This window comes from Spinacia oleracea, chromosome 2 (assembly GCF_020520425.1).
Source record: "Spinacia oleracea cultivar Varoflay chromosome 2, BTI_SOV_V1, whole genome shotgun sequence".
Taxonomy (NCBI): domain Eukaryota; kingdom Viridiplantae; phylum Streptophyta; class Magnoliopsida; order Caryophyllales; family Amaranthaceae; genus Spinacia; species Spinacia oleracea.
The window spans coordinates 53,089,509-53,113,247 of NC_079488.1; the positions used below are offsets into that span (position 1 = coordinate 53,089,509).

Consider the following 23,739-nt stretch of genomic DNA (forward strand, 5'->3'; position numbering starts at 1 on the left):
GTCGAATTTGGGGCTGTATTTATAGGGAAGAGTTCGTGGAAAGATAGAATTGCAGAGTTCAAATCCACAAAGAATTAGGAAAAAACACGTACCCAGGTACTTTCAGCGCCCAGGCCTGGGCGCCGAAGATTTCGGCGCCCAGAGCCAGGCGTTGAAAATAGGGTCCGGGCTGTTTTCTTAGTCAGATTCGGATTCCTGAAATCCGTGGTGTTTGAGACTTAATCGAGTCTTTTAGTGCGTATCAATTTCATGACGGAATGCGTCTGGGCCCATTACGAACTCTAGGCTCGTTAGGATTTTAATTAATACGTAACTCTTATTTCCGAATCATATTAGGAATAGGATTCTCGCAGTTTTCTATCTCTTTTAGGATTTATGTTGGAATGCAACACCTAATTCTGACAGGTTTCTATCCTTTATGATTTGCCACTTTTAGAAGCTACCTTTTACGGTAGTTACTATTTTTAGCAGGTTTCCATAAATAGCAGTTTTCTATAAATATCAGGTTTCGGGTGAAATGAAAAGGGGAATTGAGATTCGTTTATTTTATAGGAGATGCGTTGTCAAGTGGAGATTTATGCTTTCATCATCGAACCTTTCCCTTTCGGGAATGGGGACAAAAGTAGGTGTCTACAGTCGACAACATATTACTTATCGGAAATGACATTCCTATGTTGAACTCTGTCAAGATTTGGCTTGGGAAATGTTTTTCGATGAAGGATCTAGGAGAAGCACAATACATACTGGGCATCAAGATTTACAGAGATAGATCTAAAAAGATGATTGGACTTAGTCAAAGCACTTATGTCAATAAGGTGCTTGAAAGGTTCAAGATGGCAGACTCCAAGCGAGGCTACCTACCCATGTCTCATGGAATGACTCTAAGCAAGACTCAGTACCCAAAAACTCTTGATGAGCGTAGACGAATGAGTGGAATTCCATATGCATCATTGATTGGTTCAATAATGTATGCTATGATATGTACACGCCCGGATGTTGCGTATGCACTCACTGCTACGAGCAGATACCAGTCAGACCCAGGAGAGGCACATTGGACTGCTGCCAAGAATATTATGAAGTACCTGAAAAGGCACAAAGATGACTTCCTGGTCTATGGTGGAGATGATGAATTAATTGTTAAAGGCTATACGGACGCAAGTTTCCAAACCGACAAGGGTGATTTCAGATCACACTCTGGGTTTGTCTTCTGCCTCAACGGAGGTGCAGTAAGCTGGAAAAGTGCTAAGCAAAGCACCATTGCAGATTCTACAACTGAAGCGGAGTACATTGCTGCACATGAAGCAGCAAAGGAAGCTATATGGCTAAGGAAGTTCATAGGTGAACTTGGTGTAGTCCCCTCCATTAAAGGACCAATAGCCCTATATTGTGATAATAACGGAGTTATTGCACAGGCAAAGGAGCCTAGACACCACACAAAGAGTGAAGCATGTACTTCGTAGATTTCACCTTCTACGAGAGTTCGTTGAAAGAAAAGAAGTCGAGATAAGCAAGATTGGAACTGATGACAACATCTCAGATCCATTGACTAAACCTCTGCCGCAGGCGAAGCACAACTCGCACACTGCAGCTATGGGAATCAAGCATATTGGAGACTGGCTTTGATGTCCTTGTTTAATGTTTTAAAGTTTTATAGTTTAATACTGTAAAACATTATTGGTTAATTATTCACAATAAATGAATATAATTCATTTTTCCACTTAATTTGTGGTTTATTAAATGATGAGTCCCTTCAATTTGACGAAATATTCAAGATAGACTGTCAGGACCAGTCCTGTGACTAAGAAATGTCTATCAAGTGAACTTGAATGTCAAAAGTTGAAAATGGTCCCTGGTCAGAGTTTTCTATATAGATGGACGCATAGAAAACGTTAGACGACTAGTAGTTCTGTTTCTTGAACTATGTGGACATAGCAATGTCATAATCATTTGCATAGATACTTACTTTGGGAAGACTAGTATCGGACAGACCTATGAAACTTTACTGTAAGAGATGAAAATCTGTCATAAGTAAATTTCATTAAAATTATTAGACAATAATCCTCAATACCTGAGTGATTTGAGATTACTTGTTTGAGAACTGCTTACTTTGACGTTGTCAACCGTCGCACCGTAGAAGGAGGCTATAAAGGCAACGCTCAGGTAATCACCTATCAAACTAAGTCTAATCTCAAGATCGCAAGATTGGGATTGTCCTCCCATAAATCGGGATGAGATGCTGAAAGTTGTACAAGGCCACTCGGAGAGCTAGAAACTGTAAAATGCATGGTCGTGCTCAGATGAATCATAGGCTATGATTATCTGTTTATTTGATCAGTTGAACTCTGAAACCGAGAAACACCTCTGGACATAATAAGGATGACAACTCTTACCTTATGTTCAAGAGCAAGCATCGAGCGACAAAGGAATTAGGAAATGCACACTTGTCCCTAAGGACAAGTGGGAGACTAAAGGAAATAATGCCCTTGGTCCAAGTATGCATTTAATGATAAGTCTAATAAATGTGGTTCAGTATTAATTAAACAAGTTAATAATTCAGTGAGATCAAGTGAGCTGAATGCCTAGCTAGAGGCCGCTTCAGTTCAAGTGGAATTAATGATATTAATCCACAACTTACTCTTGACTGAACCCGTAGGGTCACACAAATAGTACGTAAACGGATCAAGTATTTAATGGCATTAAATACTCCATCTATGGATATTCGGAATCGACTGATCTTGGTTTCAGTGGGAGCTAAGATCGTCAAAGGCAAGTAAATGAATACTCCGGAAACGATGATATTGCCGGAAACGGAAATATGGATCGTATCGGAAATATAAATATTATCCAAGTCGTAGATGTTGCCGGAAACGGAAACATGGTACGTATCGGAAAATATTATCGGAAATGGAAATATTGCCGGAATCGGAAATATTGCCGGAAACGGAAATATTTTCAGAATCGGAAATATTATCGGAATCGGAAAATAATTCCGGAAACGGAAATATTAAATATTTGTTCGAAACGAAAATTAATTCCGGAATCGGAAATGTTAAATATTGTTCGTATCGGAAATGAATTCCGGAATCGGGAATTTAATCGGAAGCGTATTGTACGAATTAGCATCGGACGAGGCTTGCTAGACGAAGGCCCATCACGAAGCCAGGCCGTCGCCCAGCAAGCCACACACATCAACACACGCCAAAGCCAGCCATGCCCAGCGCAAGGCCAGGCCCAGCAAGGCATGGCGCGCGCGCTCAGCGAATGGGCTGCGAGCATTGGGCCAAGGCGCCGTGCAGCTTGCGTGGGCCGCGAGGCATGCGCGCGAACTGTGCGGTGCTCGTGCTCGTGCTCATGTGCATGCTATACGAATCCTAAAGCTATCGGAATTCGTGCTATGATTAAATCCTAATCCTAAAAGATAAAAATTAATTATTTAGAGTTCTAAAAGGATTCTAATTAATTAATTAGTATTCTAACAGGACTCGAAATTCTTTTCCATGGTTCTATAAATATATGCCTAGGGTCATAAATTTATACACGAGTTTTTAACAAGTATTCATACAATAAAAGCTGTGATTTTTGAGCAGAAAAATCAGTCACATTACTTGCCCAATTAGCCGAAATTAATAGTACCTTATGGGCGATTCTAGTTGGTCAATCTTAAGGAGAATCCGGACGTGCTGTGGACTATCTACGGAGGGACGACACTTGGAGTCCTAAAGACTTGTTCTTGTTCGGTTCGGGCGCAGCTAGGGAGGGCACGCTACAAAGTGTATGCATCCGAATTATACTAACTGATTATGTGTAAATAATATGTTTCCTGACATTAAGGTTTTCCGCATGATTTATGTTTTCATATGTATCATAACCTAACAGGTCCTATACAACTTGGCTCTTGGGAGATTTGAGAGCAATATTCTCTTTAAAGCAAATTGTTCATGATTCTTGAGCTGATTTGGTCAAGAGTTTTAGGACTTCCCTTTTTTTTCCTAATGTGATTAGCAATTTATTTTATCATAAATAGGAAGAAACTTGTTTTAACATAGTATGCTAAATGATTCATGAGCTACTTTCAAGTTGACTTATGCTAATTTTCTGACTCATAAAAACTATGCTGCTAATTTGTTTATTCCAGATTTCAACATGCGAGATTCGTTTTCAAAAAATAAATTATTGGATCTATTGAAAAGATTGTTTAGTATATTTTATTTCTTCCGAGTGGTTGTTCTTTTTGTTTGGAATCAATGACTAAGTCTTTTTTTATGTGCTTGACAAGGGAGCCATGGATCGAAAACAAGAGTTTAAATCAATTTCCTCCGGAAAGTTTTTGTTTATGCTTAGTGATTGTCATTATTATTCAGACAGATGAATTTTGAAACTCAATATGCTCTTTCTTGGCAGATTTTCAATCCTAAGCTTGTCTTGGCAACCCCATAAACTGTTTCTGATGCATATTATGTTGCAATTTTAGGTGTAATATTATTATCTTTGTCCCTATCTTAGCTTGCACTGATGAATGTTTCTTTTGTCTGCACTATTATTTTAGTACTTCCACAAATGGACTGGAAATAGGTAAGCTATTTCTTTCTTTTGAGCAGTTATCATGTACTATACTTCATACTACGTGTTTTATAAGATTTTCTTGCTTTTTTTTTTCTGCCACCTTCACTTTTACTAGTACTCTGACATGATTTCAAGCTATTTCTCCTATATCGCAAGCCAATTGCTTTCTGTTTAGATAAGAACAACCAGTTGACTGTTTGTAGATAGTTTTGTCCAAACTTAGGGCATTGTTGCAGTGTTTGTGTTGTAGACTTCCTTACCTGCTGGCAAAGCTACTGCTGGAGGTTGGTGAGATTTCTGAGATGGGGTAAAGGGCGGGTACATAATTTTGTGGCTCATTTTCACTTCGTAGTTATATACTGCTTCACATATAACAATTTTTTCCCATTGAACTCAAAATACTTTATTACTGTCTCTATTTAAATTAACTTACGTTTCTCAGACCTTCAAAGACAAGGACGGGTGTTATTTCACAATATAATTATAATTTTTTAGGGACCTTTTAAATTTTCTACTACAATAACCAACTGAAATTACAGGACTAACATGTAATTGTTCTTATTTCGGTACTCGACTTTCGTAACTCTTAATTAACATATTGAATATTGAATATTTATCTCAATATGCTATATAGATTCAATTAGGCTACTGTTATCATTTTCTTACATATATGGGGTCCTAACATTATACAAGTATTGTTATGAGCTGGCAACCCTATAGTTATGAGTCGTTTCATCTTCTTTGCGTATGTTAGAATAAAGATATTTGTTGATTTACCTCTTTAATTTCCTTTCTAATTTTCATATTATGTTTAACAACAAATATTAATTGAAGTATGCGTTAGGGAAATGCAGTATTTAGTTCTCGTTTCGACTTTTATTTTTATATGATCGATTTAACTATAGGGTGCAGGTCATTTATGGCATGTCTATGTGGACTAGAGTATAGCCAGCGTATACAACAAATATGTGGAATGAGGCTTTAAATAAGAGACTTGGACCCCCCCGAACAAAACAAATGAATTCCAAAGAGCAAAAAACTTGCAGCATTCCTGCAAAATAGCAGCTTAAAACCACACAACAAATTTGCATAAGAAGAAACCAAAACGATCCGCACGGCTTACATCGCAGAATGTACTAGACTGACACCCATAACAAACAACTCTAGCCGATCAGAGCCTTTGATGAGCGATATTTACAGCATCTGGTCCTATTGTCAGTAGGCTGCCAAAAAATTCCATAATCCTAGCTCCTGAACCGTTAAAGCAAGCTCCTAACACATGAGTGTAGACACCTACTTTTGTCCCCATTCCCGCAAGGGAAAGGTTCGATGATGAAAGCATAAAAGCTCCACTTGACAACGCATCTCCTATAAAATAAACGAATCTCGATTCCCCATTTCATTTCACCCGAAACCAGCTATTTATGAAAACCTGCTAAAAATAGTAACTGCTGTAAAAAAGTAGCTTCTAAAAGTGGCAAAATCATAAAAGATAGAAACCTGTCAGAATTAGGTGTTGCATTCCAACATAAATCCTAAATGAGATAGAAAACTGCGAGAATCCTATTCCTAAAAGGATTCGGAAATAAGAGTTACGTATTAATTAAAATCCTAACGAGCCTAGAGTTCGTAACAGGCCCATACGCATTCCGTCACAAATTGATACGCGCTAAAAGACTCAAATTAATCTCAAACTCTACGGATTTTAGAATCCGAATCTGACTAAACAAAAAACTGCCCAGACCCTATTTTCAACGCCTGGTTGTGGGCGCCGAAATCTTCGGCGCCCAGGCCTGGGCGCTGAAAATACCTGGGTACGTTTCTTTTCCTAATTCTTTGTGAATTAGAACTCTGCAATTCTATCTTTCCACGAACTCTTCCCTATAAATAGACCCCTAGTTTCGACGTGAAACAACACACAACAACACATAATATATTCTGAGTATTGACTCAAAACCCCTTAGCCCAAGCCTCTCGCTGCGAAACTGTTCACGCGTTCTGTCGCAATCGATCCATAAATCGAACAGAACGTATCCTGTCCCATAATCGAGATTCGTTAAATAAAAAGGAGAAATAGCAAAGTCAAAGTGGTTAGTTTCTGAGAACCCTGACGCACCTCTCAAGGGTGCGTCGTCATGTGTCCCTTTTCGATGATTTAACCGCTTTCCTCGCCCTTTTTATGAACTGTTAAACTAACCTAATATGATTGTTCTATCACGCCTAACAAATACTTCCTCCGTCTTTTAATACTCGCAACGTTTGGACTTTTGCCACTATTCATATAATATACTTTGACTATTCTTAGTGCTTTTTATATAAGATAAAACATAGTTATGTGGGATCTTGTTAGATTCGTCTCAATGTGTATTTTCAAAATATCAACTTTTTATAATTTTTGCATAAAGAGAATTTAAGATATAAATGATCAAAGTTGTGCATTGGCATGCGTGAAACTAACAAACGTTGCGAGTATTAAAAGACGGAGGAAGTATAATATTTTTGGGAAATCGGATTATCATGCTAGGTCCCTTAATGCTATTTAAATCAGATAATCACGATCGAATTAGTATTATATGCTGCATATTGCTAAAATCAATTCAGATTAGTTTAATAGTTAACGCATGTCCCTGCAATTATTTATGCTGAGCTAGTAAGGATATCCTGCCTCTGGAGTTATCGACGAGCGAATTACTCCTCTCGGTGGTTACAGTCCCCCGAACCCTCAATCTCTACCTTGCGGGTGTATATTGAGAGATCCCCACACCAGAGATCACAAGGGAACCTACGACCGTCGTGGTCAAACATAATTGCACTTCCTTTATGTCACGATAAAGGGGTTTTGTCAGTTTTTCTCATTGTCGTTAAAAACTGAATGGCGACTCCTATATTACTAGTCAATTGGGTGTATACTCACAGGAAATCCAATTACACTTGATTGAATAAAAAGAATCGTCACACCCACGAGGGACAGGTCACGCATTAGCCTCGCGCTTTTTCGACCCCCTCACAATGAGCATCAAAACTGAGCGCTTGCCATCTTACTTGCAGGCACTCCCTAAGGATATTTCTGAAACACCTCTAGCGACCACAACCATACAATCTTAAATTTCATCATCAAGATCGATATGAATACGAGTATAAAGAAAAGAGAAACAATAACCAATCATTCTTGGTGATCAATTCTAAATTACACAACATAAAAAATCGCATACCAGCTAAAAAAAAGGAAAATAAGCCTCTCAAGTATATTATTGCACCAATCCATTATGCAAATCAACTAGATTACATGTAAATTAAAAGTGAAATAAAAACTCACTGAACCAAGCCTCGTCAGAAACCAGGTGAAATTTGAACAATATTAAGCTAGGAATAAATCTAGGTAAAACTAAGAAATGGAGAAGAGTAATAACATCTATCAAACATCTTAAATCAGAACACTATAAAACCTTAAACTTCTTTTTTTTAAGCAGCTTGTGCAATGTCTGAAACATTATTACATGCCACCTTATCATGGTAACAAGCGCTCTCACATATTTTGAGATTGACATCACCTAAGGTCTCATCTTTTGCTACTTATAAGAACGTTTTTAGTATGGATGATAATTCCTCTAAGGTAAAATACTGATAACAACCAGTTAACAGTATAGTAAACTTAATCGAACACATAAATACACCAGAATCAATCCAACCAATCTGGTTATTCCTTAATTATATAAAAATGAAAGATGGAAATCAAAATTTTATCGCAACAATATTGATGATAATAACACAACAATTTCCATCTTGAGTATCTCCGTGTTTAACCGAAGCAAACACTAACCTAGAGTATTTAAATTTAACAAAGATTTTAAAGGATATGACTTCTGCTTTCTAACACGCGCTTTCTGCAACACGTACTTATAAGAAATGATATTCTGAGTGACAGAGGCTAAGTGAAAATTTGAGCACAATTCACATATAACTCTTGAACCAACATGCCATTTGAGAAACATAGAGGCAAAGGCTAAGTTAACAATCTTAGTACATTTCATGTATGTTTCTTGCAATAACATGTCATTGGAGAAATTTACAGTTCTCATAAACTAATAAGATATGATATTTTGAATAAATGATGAAAAACCTAGAAGTTAATCATGTATTAGACTCAATGGTATGTCAAAAGATCAAAATAAATACAAAATTTTGACAAAATTCAGAAAAATATCTAAATCGTCCCACGACATACAAAAGAGGTTATGAACAAGGGTATCATAAATTACAAATTTGAAGCTCTTCATACGTCTTATGAGAAATATTGAGATAATAAGAGAGGACATAATATAATTAATTGGAAAAATAAGAGAAACTTAATGTAAAACACAAATTGAAATTTACAATTCATATAACATTAAAGAGAAATCCGAGTGAAAGAAATTACTAGAATTACTATTGATACTACAGAAACCAAAATTTGAGCGAAATTCATACGGAAAAAAATATTAATAGAGAAATTGAAAGTAAAATATTACCAATAGTGCAGAGAGACAATTAGGGATTTAGGGTTGTTGGGGAGTCAAACAGTGTGTTTGAGATTGGGAAATTAGATCAATAAGAGTAGATTTTAGGATTTTAAGCCTTACCGATCCCGGATTTGCAGTTCTCAATCCGTTCAATGGTAGCTTCAATGTGTCATTCATGGTTGCGAGGCCGGTGATGATGGCAATGGCAATGGCAATGGCAGTGGCGACATTCATAAAGTGCGATGTGGGTTCTTGGCTTTGGGATGAGTCTTTGGTCAGTCGTAATTTGGGGTTATAAAATGGGTATTTTGAGATTTTCTTTTTTAAAAATCTACTTCTTTTTGTTTTTGTTTTTTTTAAAAAAACTGATAAATGTTAGAAAACCCACATTCTTTTTTTCCTTTTGGCGACAAATAGTTGATTTTTGGGATTAGTCCTTATTTTCATTGTAAATATTTAATTTCCTTCTTAAAAAAATATGGTAACACTTCTTAGTGTTACCATAAAATGTTACCTATTTTAAAAGTGTTACCATAGAATGTTACCTATTTGAAAAGTGTTACCATAATATGTTACCTATTTTAAAAGTGTTACCATAAAATGTTACCTATGTTAAAAGTGTTACCTTGAGTGTTACATTTTAAAAGAAATGTTACCAAAGTGTTACTTAATAATCTAGTAATTTTGCATTTTAAAAAGTGTTACCAACACGTGTTACATAAGCTCAATTATGTACTAGTGTTTGCACAAGAAGAAACCAAAACGATCAGCATGGCTTACATCGCAGAATGTACTAGACTGACACCCATAACAAACAACTCTAGCCGATCAGAGCCTTTGATGAGCGGCATTTATGTCGCTCCTAGCTTAGGTTTTCGTATTAGTTTTATTATGATTTTCGTAGTTTATATAGTTTTTCGTAGCATTTTTATGTTTTCTTTCCATCTTGTGCATTATAGGTGAAATCTTGTGGAAAATGGTGGAAAACCAAGTAGATTGGAGCAAAAACAGAGCTGTGCGACCGAACATGTTCTTGTGCACCCAAGTAGTAAAGAAAAGGTGGGCTGAAGGAAGAAGCAGCTCTGTGCGGTCGAACGGCTTTCTTGTTCGATCGCACAGTGGAACCCCTGTGCTGTCGTATTCTGTTCAACGACCGCACAAAATGGAATTTCTAGACAGAATGTCCCCAGATTTTGGATTCGATCGCACATGATATCACTCGCCCGCACAAGAAATTTGTGCGTCCACACAAATTTGCTGTGCGACCACACTGAAGACTTTGAGGAATTTGGCTAAGGCAGGTCTGTTCGATCGCACAGAAATTTCGTGCGGTCGAACATGACGAAGGAGATTGATCTTCGCTTTGTTTTCTCGCACAAAGATTATGTGTGCCCACACGATTTTACTCCGTTCGATCATTGTGAGGGGGTCGAAAAAGCACGAGGCTAATGCGTGACCTCGTCCCTCGTGGGTGTGACGATTCTTTTTATTCAATCAAGTATAATTGGATTTCCTGTGAGTTTACACCCAATTGACTAGTAATATAGGAGTCGCCATTCAGTTTTTAACGACAATGAGAAAAACTGACAAAACCCGGTTATCGTGACATAAAGGGAGTGCAATTATGTTTGACCACGACGGCCGTAGGTTCCCTTGTGATCCCTGGTGTGGGGATCTCTCAACATACACCCGCAAGGTAGAGATTGAGGGTTCGGGGGACTGTAACTACCGAGAGGAGTACTTCGCTCGTCGATAACTCCAGAGGCAGGATATCCTTACTAGCTCAGCATAAATAATTGAAGGGACATGCGTTAACTATTAACCTAATCTGAGTTGATTTTAGCAATATGCAACATATAATACTAATTCGATCGTGATTATCTGATTTAAATAGCATTAAGGGACCTAGCATGAGAATCCGATTTTAAACAAGTACGTTCTGAGGTGGAAACAAGCATTTGAATGCCGATTTTAAACAAGTACGTTCTGAGGTGGAAACATATTATTTGAAACGGTAGAATAAGTGAAGTTTATTATTATTTTAATCTGCTGCCTTGCCGTAAGCCAAAAATTTGTTTTATATATTTTTTGAGTACATGTATTTTTTGGTGGTACGTATGTCTGAATACGTGTTGTACCCCTCCAAGTGTTCGTTATTTTTCCGTGCATGTGTGGATAAAATGACGAGCACTTCTGGACAAAATTTGGCAAGCAGAGAGATTCAGCGCCCAGGCTGGGGCGCTAAAGATTTCGGCGCCCAACTCTGGGCGCTGAAAATGATATTTGGCGAATCCTTTTTTTTGGTGCGCTAAATGTTTTTTTTTTTTAAGACTAACTTTAGAGGCGCTTTGCAAAGTTCCTTTTTTATTATATATTACTTTTTTGTACTTTTCATTTGTTTTCCTTTTTTATTATTCGTGACTCAAGACGGTTTGAAAGATGGGTTGAATGGGATAGGATAATTTGTGTAGGTATTGGTCAAGCATGAGGATTATGTTTGTTAGGACTCACAATTTGCAGCCTCGAGCTAGTGTCATGAGTTTACATCAAACAGGGCCAATGAGTAGCATGGGGACGGCTCAAGGGTATATCAACAGGATGCATCCAAACAAGTTATATGGTCATTATGGTAATGGTGGTGTAAGAGCAGGTTCGGACTTTGGAAATGATGGGCATGACGCACGTGTCAATGGCCGTGCGCGGTTTGCGGTTGATAACAAGTTCAAAAAACAAGAGTTGAGGTAATGGTTTCTTGGGTTATGGCAACGAGAACATGGATGGGTTAAATGAGCTGAACAGGGACCCCAGAGCGAAGGCGTCTAAGAGCATAAGAATTGAGTCAACCAATCCAAATCATAAACGGATTCTTTTCCTTCGTTTACTTGGGTAGATTTCGCACTTTAGGAGGTACGGGCTAAGTATTTCATGGCTCTTTTCGCTCTCCCTTTTCTCTTTCTCTTTTTTCTTTTTGCTTGGGATTTCTCCCCAACATAAATCCTTCAATCAATTTTTGTTTGGGCTAAAAGGTAGATGGTTGTGGTTTTTGAGTCGCGAGGCGAGACTGAGTGAGCCTCGTTTGGTAGGCCTATAGTGGACCTTTAATTTTAGTAGGCCTAGGGTGGACCTTTAAAATGTCTTACTTTGCAAGCGTATTTAGTCGTTTCTTAAAATGTGCAAATAGCGTAGATCCAAAAATGTTGTTTTTACCTTATTGAAATTTAACGAAAGAATTACATCAAAAATAATTTTTGCTTCTTTTTAGATTCCAGTTTCTGGGATAATTGGAAGTTGTGATTTAGACTCGAACTTTCATTAATCTTTCTGATCATAACCCGTGTATGAATACAAGGAGGTGGCCTAGACTCAAAATAATGACGTGGCGTAAGCCTATAACACTTGACCAAGCGACTTTCAGACTTAGGCTAATTGGACCATAACTTTCGTTGGTTGACACTTTAGATTTTAACCCTTGGGTGTTCATTTGTCATGCGCCATTTGCTTAATGTTGGCAAGGTAGTTAATTGGGGAGATCGAATTTTTATTTTTGCAAGACTAGAATCATTAGTGCGGCTTCTCTCTTAGTGTGTATTGCTTTACCCCAATGGTAGCCTTATGGTATGCCGATTTGGGTATTTTCATGGTTGGTCATGTTGTATTCATGGAAAATCTTTTAGTCCGTACTTAGTAGTATTTCAAGGAGCGAGTGACTCGAGAGGACTACGATAGTCGTGACCCAATGTGATTATAAGCCTTGAGGCCATTAATTTTTTCTTTGCCAATGGTGTTGACACCTTAGGTTCACTTTGGGGGTTGTGCGACTATGTGGGAATGATTTTCAGAATGTGACTGTTTCCATTTTGCAAATACTATAATATATTCTTTTATTGGTGAGAGAGCGTATTGAGGCCGTGGATTCTTAGCAAGGGATGACAATTACATATGGGTGCTCATTGATTTAAATGTTAGGAAGGGAGACTCAATATGGTTTAACCTTTTAACTTGCAGAACGACACCAAGCATTAGGACCGATTCTATGGATAAGACAACTAAGACTTAGGATTTGGATTGTATTTTGGCATAGCCTAGTCTAGACTCGGATTTACTTATTTTTCATTTGAACATTATTTTTTTTCTTTGGAAACTTTATTCGAACATCATTTTTTGAATACTTTGCCCATGTGACATTCAAGGTCATTTAATTAGCATGCTCAGTTTTGGTGCCGAACATCGTCGTCGTAGGAGGTCTAACAACGACACAAAGAGTTATTTTTTATTTTTATAAGTCGCTTTTAGAATCGAGTGCTTTTCATACGCCCTCGTAGCAATTTTTCACGAAAAGTTTTTTTTTTGCTACGTATTTTCTTCATGCGTGGGCACCGAGGCTGCTGTGCCTGACCAGAAGGCTAGGCAGCAACTTCAGCGCCCAGCAGCGGGCGTTAGAAATATTGGCGCCCAGATAGGGGCGCTGAAAATGCGTCCCTGACTGGTGCTCGATTTCCGTTTGTGTATATTTTTTGTTTATGCGACTTGATTTTGCGTGCTTGCCTAATAACGTCCTTTACGCGTTGTGCAGCGTTTGTGGGATTCGTTACAGGCCATCCCGAGCGTCGCTTATTTTGTGGCGATCGTTTGGGCTTGCGGAACACGTATTTTGGTATAACTCTTTGGCCAATTGGTTCATGAATGTTTGGGCAATTTTTAAGGTCATTGGTTTTCTAGCATTATTTGTCTAGCATTATTCGTACGCACAATCATAACATAGTCACATAGTTCGCTACACATAACTACATTACAAACATGGATTTGAAAATTAAATATGTCATGTAGTTTATGATAGGCTTCTATGGGTAGTATTTGCGCCTGGCTTGGTACCGCTTCTATCGTAGATCCAACACATGCCCCGATCGAGGTAGTGTCTTCAACAGACGAATTTCGCTCAAGAGGCCAACCCGCAAGTGCAAGCCAAGGGGGCATGCAGGCGAGAGGGACCTAATGAGCGAGCGATTGGGTTCGGGATAGGTGTACTACCTGCACAAGTACCGAGTGGGCAACATGCGCGGCGTATGCACCCCCCTATTGGCGAAAAAAGGTATCCTTAGTCCCAACTCCCGAGGGAGCCGAGATTCGTTATGCGGTTCTGCCCGTTCACATTAATATGCTGATTTTCAGGTCGTCCCAACTTGATGGGGAAATAAACGCGGGGTAGGATCGTTTCACCCTTCGGCTATTTTGATTACCTACAAGCACGAGTATTTCCTTCACTATCCCCAGCGGAGTCGCCACTGTGAGGGGGTCGAAAAAGCACGAGGCTAATGCGTGACCTCGTCCCTCGTGGGTGTGACGCTTCTTTTTGTCAAATCAAGTGTAATTGGATTTCCTGTGAGTTTACACCCAATTGACTAGTAATATAGGAGTCGCCATTCAGTTTTTAACGACAATGAGAAAAACTGACAAAACCCGGTTATCGTGACATAAAGGGAGTGCAATTATGTTTGACCACGACGGCCGTAGGTTCCCTTGTGATCCCTGGTGGTGGGGATCGCTCAACGTACACCCGCAGGGTAGAGATTGAGGGTTCGGGGGACTGTAACTACCAAGAGGAGTACTCTCTCTTCGATAATTCCAGAGACAGGATATCCTTACTAGCTCAGCATAAATAATTGAAGGGACATGCGTTAACTATTAAACTAATCTGAGTTGATTTTAGCAATATGCAACATATAATACTAATTCGATCGTGATTATCTGATTTAAATAGCATTAAGGGACCTAGCATGATAATCCGATTTCCCAAAAATATTATATTTGTTAGGCGTGATAGAAAAATCAGATTTAGTTAGTTTAACAGTTCATAAAAAGGGCGAGGAAAACAGTTAAATCATCGAAAAGGGACACATTACGACGCACCCTTGAGAGGTGCGTCACGGTTCTCAGAAAACTAACCACTTTGACTTTGCTATTTCTCCTTTTTATTTAACGAATCTCAATTATGGGACAGGATACGTTCTGTTCGATTTATGGATCGATTGCGACAGAACGCGTGAACAATTTCGCAGCGTGAGGCTTAGGCTAAGGGTTGGAGTCAATACTCAGAATATAATTGTGTGTTGTGTGTTCTTTTCACGTCGAACTTAGGGGTCTATTTATAGGAAAAAGTGGCGTAGAAAGATAGTTTTTCAGGAATTTGAATACGAAACGGATTAGGAAAAGAATCCGTCCCAGGTATTTTCGGCGCCCAGCTCTGGGCGTCAAAGATTTCGGCGCCCAGGGCTGGGCGTTGAAAATAGGTTCTGGCAGAATTCTTTGTCAGATTGGACTCTAGAGTACGGAGTTCATTAAGAGACTTAATCCGAGTTATTTGGTGCGTATCAATTTACGACGGAATGCGTCTGGGCCCTTTACGAACTCTAGGTTCGTTATGAGTTTAATTAATACGTTAACTCTTTTATCGAACTGCGATAGGAATAGAATTCCTTTTACAATTTCTATCTCTTTTAGGACTTATGTTGGAGTGCAACACCTAATTCTGACAGGTTTCTATCTTTTTATTCTTACTACTTTTAGCAACTACCCTTTACGGCAGTTACTATTTTTAGCAGGTTTCCATAAATAGCAGGTTTCGGGTGAAATGAAAAGGGGAATTGAGATTCGTTATTTTATAGGAGATGCGTTGTCAAGTGGAGATTTACGTTTTCATCATCGAACCTTCCCTTTCGGGAATGGGGACAAAAGTAGGTGTCTACAATCACACAGAGGGTCTATGCGACCGAACGTCGACGCGGGCTGGGTTTATTTGAAATTTAAGTTTCTATTTGGAGAAACATATAAATAGCTTTTTCGATTTTAATTCATAATCATTCAATTTTAGAATATCATAATTAGATTTTTCAGAATGTTAGAGAGAGAGTTCTTAGTTTTTCAAGCTTTGGATTAGGAGAGAGAAACTTCATTGGAGGAAGCTTCAACTTGTAATTCTCTTTCAACTCTTGAATTCTTTATTGCAATTTCAATTCAATCTTTAATGCTTTGCTATTCTTCTTGAGTTTTTGATTGTTCAATTCCTTTGATGATAGTTTTGGTTGATTCTTATTTTCTCTTGATTCTCAATTGAATTCTTAGCTTTTGATTCTCTTAATTCAATCTTTCTTAGCTTTTGATTCTCTTAATTCAATCTTTCAGTTCAATGTCTAGTTGCCTTTAATCTTTGATTTCCTTAGTTAAAACTATGAGTAGTGAGTAGTTTCTAGTTAGGGATAGGGGGGAAACTAGGGATTGAATAGGGGGAAATTGAAGGATGATTCATGATTATTGATGTGATTAAATTCTGATTTGATGCTAGGAATTCCATGACTAATGAATTAGTAGTTGCAAATGCTAGTTCAATTAGGATTAATTGGAGTGTTTCATTTTGATTTGGCAAGAGATTGTGAATCTCTATGTTGCATGTGAAGAGTTGGTTTCAATTGCTAGTTGTTTAATCTTAGGATTATGCGAGAGCTCTTCCTAGATTAGAGAGCTAAGCGCGTTCTATCCGAGAGGTGGCGAGCGCGTCATTCGTTGCTTTTCCCCTATGTGTAAAGTAATTGCATTATGAATGTGTGTTAAACTTTGTCCTTCCCATAATTTACCCTATGTCTATCCCCAATTCCCTAACGCTTTCCTTAATTTCATAACTCGTTTGATAGCATAGCTTTGTAGTTGATAATCAAATTCAAACTCCGTCCTAAACTAGCTTAACTATTGAACTCACTTCACTCCGTTTCCTTGGGACGATCCCAATCATAGATAAAAAATGCGGTATCGGTCACGGTCGCGGGATCGGTCGCGGAGTCTCGGTAACGGAAATGATGCGTTAGTCGCGGACCGTGTCGCGGTTGTCGCGTAGGAATTTGAAATCTAAAAATAAGCCCCATGTCAGCCCCATTCACTACCTACCCTAGTCCCCCTCCCCTAAACCGTACACGTGACATAATTAAAATGAATTCCTTTGTCTACCTTCTCTCTCCTCTCTTGTTTTAGATTTGAAAATGGAGTTCTCTACTCTATTTCAATGGAGTTTCTCCATTTCTTTCCTTTTTCCCTTTCTTTTTGTCGAAAACATGGGGAATTCGGCTGAAAACCGAGTAGATGTGAGGTTTATAACGTTTAATGCGGACAAAATTCGTTCGGATCGGTTGAACCGGTCGAGATCTCGCCGTTTTTAAAAACACCTTTACAACTCGGGATATCTCGTATCGCCAGCCTCCAAAACCTTGTTAACTCGGGCGATACGAGTTAACTCGGGCTAGTTTTTACACCATGATCCCAATCTTACCACTATAGCTCATATAGTCGGTTAGGTAGGTGAGTCTAAAAATTTTGTTTGATAGAGGTGTATTTGCCAACGACCGAAAATACCGCTGTCAGCCTTACAGAACTGAACAACAACCAGCATATCAGACTCTGAACAACTACTAGCACATCAGAATATCCTAACTAAAACTGAATAGCCACCCTTGCGAAACTGAACAACTACTAGCCACCCTTGCGAAACTGAACAACTACTATTCTGGTAACTGGAAACACACTGCCGACTCATAACCAAAACAAACAACTCCAACAGAACCAGAAAAATTGTTGCAGACTCAGAACCAGAACAAACAACTCCAAAATGAACTAAGTATTAGGTTATTTTCTTTAACTCCAAAATTATTGCAAATAAGAATGGTCATTTTCATTTGTAAGAAAAGTTGCTAAATAGACTGATTTATGTTTATGCAAAAAAAAAATCCTCGCTACACTCATAGGCTAATGTACCATCTCTTGCTTACTGGCAGGCCATAGGAATGATGCAGTTGCTGAAATAGTCACATCAGGCAAAGTATCTTACAGTCACTTTGTCTTCAGATTGGACTTCAAGGTAGATTTGTAGTTCAAAGCCTAACTATCTTTAATATCTTTTGAATCTTATAAATTTAGTTATTCTGCATTTCAGCTCTTCTTTGAATAAAAGTTGACCTCCTATCTATGTTAGTCAGTTTTCTTAAGATGTGTAAAAGGCCCTAGTTGCTCCAATAACCTAAGTTTGTTGTTTGATTTTTCCCAATTTTAGAAAAACATCTCAGAAATGCAATATAAATATGGTCTACTTCCTAATTAGTTTCCAGGATGGGGAGATTGTTCTGGGATTATTTTGATTTTCCATCTAATTACTAATTAGATATGATTCACATTGTTGAATTTCTACGTTCTGACCTGCTTCTCAATATAGTTTTTTTTATTTCTTTTTAGTGAATAAAGTATTATCATTCACCTAAGAAAGGCTTTCAATATAGATTTCAATATTAGTTAGTTGTCTCTTCTGAAGGAGTCTTATCGTTGGTTCCAACCGTACGTGACAAAGAAGAAGCAGGTCTATACAACAAACTGAATATTTGATAGTGGCTACAATTGACTAACTGGAAAATTAGAAGCCTTTGCTTTTCTGCATGAAACTTGAGTGGAAGCCGGGACAAGCGATAACACAATTCGCAATAATAACCTATTTTATAAGTCCATAGGTGAAATTTTTCTAGTTATATGAGCTAGTGGACCAACCTTATTGGCTTCTATCTTTTAGTCATTATCTTCTAGCAGACCTTAATTGCATGTATCATTTTCTTTGTCTATATACATTATTGTCCAAAATTTTATCATCACCTCTTACTTCAAGGCTTGGACTTGTACGAAATCCTTCTGGAGATTGAGAGTCGAGGCCTTGCATTTGAGAAATTGTTAACCATCCAGAGCAGGTTCTGCAGTCAATCAGCCTGTGTACGTGCAGGTAGTGCAGTTTGATGTTGTGTCAATTCAGTTGGATGTTGTGTTGTGCAGTGTTTAGGGGCTGGTTGACTGGTTGTAGGTTCTGCTTTTTCATGCTGTGTTGTTTGGTTCTGCCCTTTTAACTAAGGGTTGATTCCTTGTAGCTACTCTTTGTCTTTGTTTGTTAGGGAGCAGGCTGTGCTCCCTTCCTTTATTTGGTTTTGTTGTTTCCTTGTTTGGAACTCATTTTGTCTCCTACTTTTTGTAATAAAATCACTATTTTACCAAAATAAATAAATATGTATCATTATTTATTATAAATATTATTATTGTTGGTGAACCAAAATTTTAATTTTTGTTAAATTATTATATTTAATGAAAATCATTACTTTGCAAGTGTTACAATAGATATTAAAAAGTGTTAAATATGGAATGTTACATAATAGTAGAAAAGTGTTGCTTAATATTGAACAAGGTGTTACGTTATATGGTGAAAAGTGTTACCTATGATTCAATAAAGTGATACTGTAAATCAAAAAATGATATAAAAAAGTGGCACTAATGGTTAAAAAGTGTTACCTAAGATATTTCGAGTAACAATTTTAAAGTGTTACGATAGGAAAGGAAAAGTGTTACATAAAATTATTTTTGGTAACACTAGTAAAAGTGTTATCAAATGTAATTAAAAGTGTTACCTTATAGAATAGGTAACACAAGCAGATGTATAACCCACAAAGTGTTACTTATAATCTATGGAAACACTTTACCCCCTTTATGTAACAGTTTTTCGGTGTTACCTAAAGTTAATTATGTACTAGTGGCTAGCCCATAAGCCTCCCTGTTGGGTGGTGCGCGCGGACAAAGCCCAAGGCAACAAAACTAGCGCGCGGCCCGCGGCCCAGTTCGCTGTGTGCGCTCCTATGCCCTTCGTGGGCATGCTGGCCGACCAATTGCCTTAGGCCTCGGCCGGTTGGCTTGCTTAATGTTTAGGTTAATTTATTAACTTAAATACATGTTTTTCATACATACAATTCAGTTTGTACACACAACCCTAGAGGAAAACTAATTAAAACCCTAATTCTACGCCTCCTAAGTGTGTTCTTCCCCAAAACCAAAAGAACCTTGATCAAGATCTAAGCTATCAAAAATCAAGGCGGATATGTACTATCGGTGATCCAAGTAGAAGAACTACAATTAGAGTTCTTGTTGGTGTTCGTAGATCGAAAGGGAAAACACGCTACAAACATATGTATTGCTTAATCTGTGCTTTATACATGTTTCCTGGCTTTGGGGTTATTCCGCTATCATGTTATGTATTTAACTGTAAACCCCTACAGTCTGGTTCAGGCTCCCACCGAGCCGGTATGTAATTATTTCCGTCGATTTAATTTTGAGAAAATTATTATAAAAAACTGTGATATCAAGACAACTACCAAAGCCTTCAAGAGAGGTCTCGTCTCAAATTCGGAGTTGTATAGGGAAATCACCAAATATCTCTATGCAATGTTCGAAGAAGTCGGATCCAGGTCTTGTGCCCAAATGCGATTGGAGGATGACAAGGCAATCCGGGAGTCGGCAATCAACTCGGGGCACCGGTGACAGGAATTCGTACACCCCGAGGAGCAACAACTGGCGACACCAACCATATAGTCGCCAGAACCAGATACAAAATGTCAATCAATATCCTGATACTAACAGTGGTTACAAGAATGAACGGGCCGACTATCCGGATGTATCAGAGCACAGTTCAATATCGATATTGGAGGTGTCGTCAACGCCCTTCAACACGTTGGCGGACACGTCGGGTGGCCCAAAAGAAGTTAAAAGATGGATTCAATGAAGGACATGAGAAAATGGTGTGAGTTCCATCACGACAACGGACACAAAACAGAAGATTGTATCTCCCTCAAAAAGGATGTAGCGTACCTGCTGAACCATGGGTACTTAAAGGTGATGTTAAGCGACAAGGGGAAGGTAGCCTTCAACAAAGAGTAGACCAACCAGGCCAACCCAATGCCTAGCTGCGACAAACCAACCCCACCTCAGTACAATAAAGCGGTAAATGTTATTCCGTGTGGGTTCAGATATCTGTGGACTAGCATCTTCTGCAGCCAAGAAAATAAACAGAGGAGAATCTAGAGACCTCAAAGAGGGGCAGACTGAGGACGAGGTCCCCGGCAACGGCACCAAAATTTGACAGGCTTAAGTCGTATCACCTAATCAAAGATCAACCTAAAATCACTAGCTAAATAGCAAGGGAAGTCAGGATCGAATCCACAGGGAAACAACGTTCTTTCTATTACTAAGAATAAAGCCTAGACTATTGCGAACAAGAGTTGGGTTGGTTTTGATACTAAAACTACGACAATAATTAAACAAATAAGAATTCAGATATTAAAAAATCTAGGGCATAGGTTCACCAATGAACAACAATCCAGGATGATAAACAATCGATAACAATCAATAAAACGGTTAATTATACTAGCATTCTCTCTTGAATCGATACTAATCATAGACTTAGAATTAACGGGCTCTCGCTACGTATTAATCCCAATTCTACCTATTGACACAAGCCTAAACATCAAATTGCATCTCTCGAATCTTAACTTGATATTGCTTGACTAATATAATTAAACCTGCGCAAATCTAATTGCATAGTAAATGAAACCAATCAATAGGAATTAACCACAATACTAATAATCAACAACATTCAATCATCCCTTCATATTAATTCATGGATCCCCAAAACCCTAGAAAATAGACTACTCACACATGATTGAAATAACTAAGGCAATATTAATCAATGAAAACATAGTTAAAGCAAAATAATAATTCAAAGTAAGAATCAATACCTAAATTAAGAACAATGAGTAATGAAAGCTTGAATTTTGATTGAAATTAAAAACTAAGTGTTGGAACCAATTGAGAGAATAAACTAAGTAAAGGAATTAAACTATATGTTTGCAACTAGAAAATAAGCTGTCCCACTAAAACATATGGGCTTAGTATTTATAGTTTGGCCAAAATAAAATTAGAAAACCGGAAACAAATCCGCGAAAAAGCGCCTAGGGTACGTTGTCGTAGCCCGGTCGGGCATATATCCTCTCGCCGGGCGAGAAGCGCGAAACCCGCCCGTCAGGCGCAGGTCTGCCCGCCTAGCCAAAAGCGACGTCCCTTGAATTCTTCATCTTTCTCCCGCCGGGCCGACGTTCGCCCGTCGGGCGGGCAAAATTCCTTGTTCTCTTCAGTTTTGCTGTCTGCCCGGTGGGCACCGGGCGAAGGGCGCCCGGTCGGGCGCGTGTTGAAAGCACAAATGAGCTTCTTTGCTGGCCCGGTTGGTCTCCTTTCGCCCACCCTTCAATGTGCGATTGTCTAAAGGCATCATTTCGCCCATAACACCGTCTAACTTCCGGGGCTCAACCATAAGCATTTAAGGCTCCCAAAAGTCGACGATAGTCGTCCCGGACTTCCTCGGGATCGTGTAGTGGCCTATATCACCATGAAACGAAACTAAAAAGGCCAATTTCTTACTAAGTAATCCTGAAACTTAAGGCACACTCAATAACACAGAATAGTACTAAAAACGGATCCAAAGAGATCATTTAATGCATAAAAGTACTAAGGGACGGGGGTAAAAATTCTATATAAAATACACATATCAAACTCCCCTAAGCTAGATCTTTGCTTGTCCCAAAGCAAAGAAATCATCGATGAATACAAAAACTAACTTCACCCCAAACATATTTCAAAACAATGGATACAATTCAAGGCAAAATTCAACGAGCATGCATATCAATGTCAACCAATCAAATCTATCCAACCACAAATCCTCCCTAACAATCGTCACGCAAAGCGAACCACAAGTGCACAATGGAATTCAAGACTAGTGCTCACACACTCGTCACTCATTTATGTGGCGGGTAAAAGATGTACCCGTTCTCTCTCCTCCCAACATATATGTGAACTATGCACTCCCAAACTCACAATACTCGTGTGTCTAAAAGAACATGCACTCAACCTAGTAGTCGACTCAAAATGTGTCATGTCATAACTTGCATTGATAAACAACTACTTTCACATTAGTACGACTCTATGAACAAAGGTTGGAAGGTCTTCATGTAGGGGAATACAGTTAAACATAATAACATGTGCGAAAACAATCCCCAAAGCCAGGAAACATGTATAAAGCACAGATTAAGCAAACTTACATTCGAAGCGTGTTTTCCACAATAATCTGTCAACGAACACGAACAAAGAACTCCACTTGTCGTTCCTCTACTTGGTTCACCGACACGATCAGATCCGTCTTGATTATCGTAGCTTAGACAATCGATCAAGAGTTTGTGCTTTTTGGAAGAACTCACTTTTGAGGCATAGAGAGAATTAGGGTTCTTTGTGTCTAGGGTTTGAGTAATGAATTATGTGTGTTGGAAATAATACAATTTGCCTATTTTATTAATGATGTAACCGACCAAGACTAAAGAGCCTTGACCATCCACATACGAGCACACGGACCACACAGCCCGCCGCCCAACAACACGCACTATAGGCCGAAGCCCAGAGTGCGCGCGCGCCGAGCAGCTGGGCCATGGGCCTGCTCGCTCATCGCTGCGTTGCTGCTGTTGCGTGCTGTTGCGTGCTCGCGCCCAATGGGCTGGCCTTGCTCGCCTTTGCTCGCGAGCTTGCTGGCTCGTTAGGCCTTGCACGCTTACGTGCTTGGCTCGACGGACCGGCAACTCTGATGCCCTTCGTATTTGCGATTTAATATATTTCTGATATATTATTTATCGTTTCGTATACGACGAATCACCGTCGTACGATACGATTTATTCGTGTCGCCTAGCTTACGAATATTTGCGATACGATATACGATTCCGATGCAAGGTCGTATCGTATA

At 38.7% G+C, this 23,739-nt stretch overlaps 1 long non-coding RNA gene across 1 annotated transcript; it reads right to left on the reverse strand.

The window, feature by feature from the left end:
- Nucleotides 1-5,519: 5,519 nt before the first annotated feature.
- On the reverse strand, nucleotides 5,520-9,668 carry LOC130467855 (uncharacterized). Its single transcript, XR_008927830.1, has 2 exons — nucleotides 9,183-9,668; nucleotides 5,520-5,995 (listed from the first exon to the last, which is right to left on the reverse strand). It is a non-coding gene; the product is annotated as an uncharacterized lncRNA (long non-coding RNA).
- Between the last annotated feature and the right edge of the window lie 14,071 nt (nucleotides 9,669-23,739).